The 7,545-nt window shown below is 37.4% G+C and overlaps 1 pseudogene; it reads right to left on the bottom strand.

The window, feature by feature from the left end:
- Positions 1-1,573: 1,573 nt before the first annotated feature.
- LOC122747630 lies at positions 1,574-7,307 on the bottom strand (annotated as a pseudogene).
- Positions 7,308-7,545: the final 238 nt, after the last annotated feature.

The following is a 7,545-nucleotide window of genomic DNA, read 5'->3' as shown; positions in this document are numbered from 1 at the left end:
TCCCAAAGAGATCATAAAAAAGGGAAAAGGACCCACATGTACAAAAATATTTATAGTTGTTCTTTTTGTGGTGGCAAGGAATTGGAAATTGAGGGGCTGCCCAGCAATTGGGGAATGGCTGAACAAGTTGTGGTATATAAATGTAATGGAATTCTATTGTGCTATAAGAAATGATGAGCAGACGGGTTTCAGGGAAACATGGATGGACTTGCATGAACTGATGATGAGTGAGATGAGCAGAACCAGTAGAACATTATACACATGACATATATCATCAACATTATGTGTTGATCAACTGTGATAGACTAGATTCTTCTCACCAATACAATGGTGCAAGAAAGTTCCAAAGGACTCATGATGGAAAAGGCTCTCCAAATCCAGAAAAAAAAAAGAACTGTGGAATATGGATGCTGATTGAACCATAATATTTCTTTGGTTTTTAGTGCTATTGTTTTTCTTTTTTGAGCTTTTTCCTTTTTGCTCTGATTCTTCTCTTATGACATGACTAATGCAGAAATATGTTTAATGTTTTTGTACATATATAACTATATCTGATTACTTGCTGTCTTGGGGATGGGTGGAGGGAGGTAGAAAATTTTGAAATTGGAAATCTTATAAAAACAAATATTTAAAACTTTCTCTACGTGTAACTGGAAAATAATAAAATACTTTTACTTAAAAAATATTAAGGAAGCAGGAAGATTCTGGTTCACTTGATTTACTAGACTGTCAAATCAGATGATTCCATGACAACAGAAATGAAATCATTTGGTTTGCGTGTCATTTGACCCAATTATCCAATCAAGCAACAATATGTAAGAATCCACTATATGAAAGTTCCATGTGATTCTACCTCTATAATTTTATAGTAAGAGTTGCTCTTCACCAACAAAAAAAAAAAAGGAATTTGTAAGTTTAAGACTTTTTGTGGTTCAGTATAGATTTATAAATGATTCAGGAAGATTTTGTGATTTCATTAAGGAGAGGGGTGGGGAATACCCATTGAGGAGACTCAGTCTACAAAGATTAAGGTACGTAGATAATAATGATTTGCTAAGGGTTATATAACTAGTAAATAGTAGATGTTTGTCATTTGAACCCAGGTCTTTGGGTTTTTTTTCCTTTTAAAAATGTATAATAAAGACCATATACCTGCAATGTTGTCAATAAATCTCTGTTTTACAGAAGAACTTGGTAGCTAGAAAATATAAACATTAATACAGTCAATCTTTCAAAACAAATTATTTCTACTTTTGAGCTATGGAATAAATTTCCATCTTAAGTATAAAACTTCCTGAAGTATAATGAAGGTAGTTGTAGACTTTAAAAAAATGTTTAAAGAATTCTTATTTAGCAAATTCTAAAAAGTTTTTTACACTTTTGGAATATTGGAAGGGGAAGTATCTCTTTGCAGTTTTTCATCTTGTGGGTCCAAACATCAAAATGACCAGTATCCTTAAGTGGTTTCTGTGACATCCTTGGATGTCCATCCTCAGATTTCCTTTGAATGAACTCCTGACTTTATTTACCCAAGAGAAATTAACAGACATCCTGCTGCAACATTTTCCATTTGCTAAGTATGATGAATTATAAATGGAATAAAGCAGAATTTTCAGCTGACAAATGAGTCCATGTGTAAAGTTGCTTCTGTTACCTTAATTGAATGACTACAACAGTAAACTGTAGCAATGAAAAAGCTGTTAACAAAATAAAACCAGGGGACGCTCCTCTCCATGGAGACTGAAATCTCTACATCTAGGAACAGAATGATTATCTGAAGAAAAACAAATGGGAGCCAAATTTCAAGAAAACAGATTGGAACTTTGGTCAAGATTTGCTTTTTACATATGACTGTGTGATCCCAATCTGGTGCAAGGGACAAGCACAGAGTGGTCTCCATATAGGAAGTGATGTGAAGGAACTGAATTTAGAGCAAGTAGTTGCAAAAATCACTAGTACATACACCTGACAGCTGTTATCTCCAAATGCTAATGTAGAAAAGACACTGATAGGAAGACTGTGATTACTCAAGCTTATATGAATAAAGAGGTCTCCCAAAACATATGCAGGGGCTGCAAGCCCAATAAAAATAACTCAAAATAAATAAAAGACATTTTGACAGAAGTGAGAGACATCATATCTGAAAGATGTCCAGGTAGTGATCCAGATCAGTTAGAAGGAAAACTGGGCAATGCAGGAAGCTGTAGGTAAAGGACACAATTAGAGGTAATAGACATAAGTGGCATTTTGCAAACCTCATACCCCAAGGGCAAAGGCCTGGAAATGGGCTATCAATGATTGACTCACCAAATGCAAGAAATCAGTGAATACTATCTACAGACATGCAAAAAAACATTACAGAAAACTGTAATAGGTGTTCTTTCTTCTCAAGGCTATCATCAGGATGTTTAGAAATGTTTTCACAAGTATAATTAAGAGTATCAGTCAGCTAGCTTCTAGAGGTGGGTGCCTACGATGTGACTAGAGCTGAAAAGTGTGATAATTTGGAGACTTGTGCAGTTTTTTCTTCAGTTAAGTGTCAGAATGCCTGGTAGAATACATTACATTGTATGTTCTATCTCCAGAGAGTGTGTAAGTGTGGGAGGGTGAGAGAGGGAAACTAGAGACATCTGGCAAGGGTTCTCAGAGGGAGAAGAAGAGGGACTGCAGCAGTCACTGTAGAGGGAGTCAGCTGTATGGGAAACCTGGGAGCTCTACGTGGTCCTAGGGAGCCACATCCATCCAACTACAGAGCCCACTGCCCTCCTGTCTCCACCTTCAACCCACTCAAAAGCATCCCTTAAAGAAAGTACAGCCTAAAAGACCTCTCTTCTGCCTTGCCAGGTCCCTCTGATTCCAAACCCAGTATTATATCCTCTTGGCCATATGACCCCTACATGTGTATGTTAAAAAAATAACCTCAATTTACTTTTGTGTACGTATATGCATTAATGAAAATTTTAGTTACTTTTTTTTGTGAGGTAATTGGGATTAAGTGACTTGCCCAGGGTCACAGAGCTAGTAAGTATCAAGTGTCTGAAACTGGATTTGAACTCAGGTCCTCCTGAATGCAAGGCCAGTGCTTTATCCACTGCACCACCTAGCTGCCCCATTTTAGTTACTTTCTTTGGATTTCAATCACTTATGGCTAGTTTATTTGTAGAAGTTAGAAATACCTTTAAAAGAGAAAAATTCTCTTATTATTAGATTAAAAACAAAACAAACAAAAAAGAATTTAATATGCTTGTCTGCTTTGCCCAAAGTATATGTGACCCTAAAAACTTTAACAAATGGGGGTAGAACCAAGATGGTGAAGGAAAGGCAGTGACTTGCCTGAACTCACCCCAAGACCTCTTCAAATACCTTCAAATAATGGCATAGGACAAATCCTGGAGCAGTAGAACCCACAAAAGGACAGGGTGAAATCATTTTCCAGCCAAAGACAGCTTAGAAGATTGGCAGGAAAGGTTTGTTGTCCCACAGTGAGAGTGGAGCACAGGGTGTGTCAACACAGATCTAGCCACAGCACAGACCCAGCCCCAGCCCCAGTGAACCAAGCCTCTGTAGCCTTTGAATCAGCAGTGGTAGCAACTGCTTCTAGAACTCAGCCCACAGATGGTAAGTGCTTGAACAGTTGGCCAAAAGGAGATTATAGGGGTCTTTTTGCTGGCACTGGGGCAGAACTTTATATTTTGCCCATACTGAGATCCAGGTCAGAGTCTTAGGTGGCTGTCCCAGACAGGGGAGGAGCACAAGGACAAAAGAGCTTGCAGCCACATTGGAGCAGGCTTTATAGCTCCAGTGTAGAAAAGCAGGCTTGTGGTTGCTTGAAGACAGAGCACAGACTAGGAGAGTAGTTAACATACCTCTCCTTGAATCATAACACCTTGGAAGAACTAAGGATTTATAAATTTCTAGAAATATCTCAGATAATAGCTGCGCAAACCCCCTGAAGCTTGGGACAGTACACCCTCCATAATGGAAGCAGTGTCCACTTTAACAAAATGTTCAAGTTCAAGAAATAGGCTGGGAAAATGAGCAAACAGAAAAAAAAATACTGGCCTAGAAAGTTTCTATGGTGACAAGGAAGATCAAAATACACCCTCAGAAGAAAATAACAAAGCTGAAGCTCCTACATCCAAAGCTTCCAAGAAAAACATGAATTGGTTTCAGGCCATAGAAGCACTAAAAAAGGACTTTGAAAATAAAGTAAGAGAGATAGAGGAAAAAATGGAAAGAGAAATGAGAGTAATGCAATAAAATCATGAAAAATAAAAGTCAACAGCTTGAAAAGCTGAATTGACCAAATGGAAATGGAGGTACAAATGTTCTCTGAAGAAAATGACTCCTTAAAAATTAGGATTGAGCAAATGGAAGCTAATGACTTTTTGAGAAATCAAGAAACTATAAAGCAAATGGGCATAGGAGTTTCAATATGATCTTTTTTTTTTTTTAACCTAAACCTGTTTATCCCTCCTTAAACACTGGTAGTCCACCAGCTCCCCAGGGCTTACCACATTGTACTCAGTACAGTCTTCTGATCAGAATAGTGCATCTCAGAACTTCTAACCTCAAGCAATCCACTAGTCTTCCCTATAGTAGGGATTAGAGCAATTACATCTAGCTTCCTAAGTTTTTCCTGACACAGCATTGTGACAATCTAAAACCAGAAAAAGAAGAAAAAGGGCAAATATTCCAAACAAAAGTAGACAGGAAACACACTCTTAGAATCGGGGCAAGATCTACTAAACATCTCTCCATTCCTTCATCTCTGGCAAGAATAAGTTTAGATGTGACTTCCATATAGCCACAATGATCTTCTAGCTGCTATTAGATTCTAGAAGCATTGCCAATTCAAAACAAAGAGATGCCAGCAACTAACTGGAACTATAAAAACATATGATTAAGAGATGTGACATATATCATAAGTATCCAAGAATACACCGTGGGTTATTTCTCAAGATTATATCTTGAGATGAAAACCTGTGTGGCATAGTGCAAAGAAAGCTAACCATAGATTTGAGAACACCTAGGGTCAAAAACTTCACTCTGCCATATACTGGCTGGATGACACTGGGCAAAACTCTTAGCCCCTCAACTCTATGCTGAAGAGAAGGTGCTGATCTATATTGGTATATGCTGATTTGTACCTGTATTCCTCATTGTGATTTCACAATGCCAGTGAAAACACAGGTCTGGTCCAAAAAAATAAATTTTTTGTTAAGCTGTTTTTCACTCATGTCAGACTCTTCATGACCCCTTATGGGGGGTTTTCTTGGCCAAAATACTAGAATGGTTTGCCATTCCTTTTCCAGTTCATTTTATAAATGAGGAAACTGAAGCAAATAGGGTTAAGTGACTTGCCCAGGGTGACACAGGTAGTTGAATTTGAACTCAGAGTTTTCCTGACTCCAGACCTGGCACTCTATCCACTGCACCACCTAGAAGCCCTTGAAATAAAGAAACAAAGAAACATATCTTGTCAAATAGCTCTCCAAAGACCAGGGTTTCCCAGTGTTTTTAGTATTTAAGAACTGGTGATATAGGCATATAAACATAACATAGTAGAAAGCTGACTTCATATTCCACTAGTAGACTGAAAAAACACAGAAACCAAAGGTGAATACAAGAGGAATAGGACAGATTTATTCTCTGCTGAAATATTTGTTAGTTATATCATCCAGTGTTGGCTTTAAATAGGAACAACTTAGAACAATGATTGTCCATGACTATTAATGTCTTTTTTTTTTCATTGTTCATTCTCCATGTGGGAGCTCTTATCCTGTCTAAGCCATAGACTGCCCTTTTAATTCCAGTCAGCTGCCTCACTAATGTGTTCCACTGATGATAAGGCACCTTATCATGAAAGGATATGGATAGATGAGTGTAAATATTTACCCTTGTTTGGGGGGAAAAAAAAAACATTCAAAGTGGATGCCCTACCTATAGTGGGTCAGTGGGGTCACCATCATACACAGAACAAAGGACAACTCTTTATTACTACTAGTGATGTTATACTGAAGAAGAAAGGGTAGAAAATTAAGTCTATGGAAGAAAATGCTTACTTCTAAAAAAATACAGAAAAAGGAGTATTTGGAAGATTAGTATTACAAAGGGAAACTACCTAATACTTTTCTCATGGCTAGAAAAAGTCCAGAGGCAAAAGCAGTAAAACTAAAATGCTTATACTATCATGTCAGAATATGTACATTAGAATAATCAGCAGAAAAATGATTTCTCAAAGAAAAATCCTTTTTAAAAAATTAAACACGAATCAATATTTCAACTCTGCTAAAAATAAAGCGATTGAATTTTGGGAGTCCCTTTTAATTCATTAGTTAAATATTAATGTGAAAATTAAGATGCTATAAAATGTCCTCTATATAATTGATGTTAATATGACTCAACATTTGTTCATGTGTTTGTTTGTTTCTTTTTAACATTTCTAACCTAATGAATAATTGGGGAAAGGAGGAGACTGTGCCACCAGAGTGCTAACTTTAGCAGGTTCTCCAATGCTAAGAAAAGCTTCAGATATGGTGTTGTCAAGAGACTATGTCTGTTTTTACTAAGACAAGCTTAGTTAAGCACAGAATCACTAATCATTGATAAGCTAACAACTTGGTGATGAAGATTTTAGCCATAACAACTCATGAAATTAAAAATAAAAATACAAACTGGCTTTTAGTACTGGGTCCCTTCTGCTGTACTGACAGTAGTCATAGTATGAAAGGAGCAAAAAAATAGCCACAGAGAAATAAAAAAGTAGAAAATGACCTGTAATGAGTATTCTCTGGGCCTTTTTCCTAGAGCCAGGCAGGCTCATCTGCTCTCAGGGTTCACTTGGGTTTGGATGTCTTTTCTCTACTCCCATTGGATTAAAACCTCACAGGATATGTTCTTTCCCCATTTTGGGACCTGTGACTTGTATCTTAGCTCCATATAACAATTTAACATCATGTGGCTTTTATAGAGGGATATTTACTTCAAAAATATGGCAAGAATAATGTATAAACAATTTCCTCCCAACACCTTTGTGGATTACTCTTTCCTATGCCACTTTAGTCTCTGAGGGAAAAAACTCATAACTTACCTCAGTTCCTACATAGCCTTGGTCCCACCAAGTTCTTGTCTAAAGGTGTGATCACTGCCAGATAAGTCTTCATTTCAACTTTCCCTGGCATGAGTCCAGAAGTTTGCTTCCAAATATCATTCCTGGCTCCTCGAGGCATCAGTGTTGGCCTGGCTACAACAACAGCCAACCTGAAACCAAGGCTGTAGATCTCTAGAACACTATATGTACTCATGATGACCTTTCAAATTCACTGGTTAATTCTTTGACCCAGAAATTCTTTAGGATTAATTCATATATTTTCCAGTTGATTTTTTTTTTTTTAGGCAATGGGGGTTAAGTGACTTGCCCAGGGTCACACAGCTAGTAGGTGTCAAGTGTCTGAGAACAGATTTGAACTCAGGTCCTCCTGACTCAGGTCCTCCTGAATCCAGGGCTTGTGCTTTATCCACTGCATCACCTAGCTTCCCACT

The sequence above is a fragment of the Dromiciops gliroides genome, chromosome 3 (genome assembly GCF_019393635.1).
Source record: "Dromiciops gliroides isolate mDroGli1 chromosome 3, mDroGli1.pri, whole genome shotgun sequence".
In the NCBI taxonomy this organism is placed as follows: Eukaryota; Metazoa; Chordata; class Mammalia; order Microbiotheria; family Microbiotheriidae; genus Dromiciops; species Dromiciops gliroides.
This window is presented reverse-complemented; position numbering and strand designations above follow the sequence as displayed.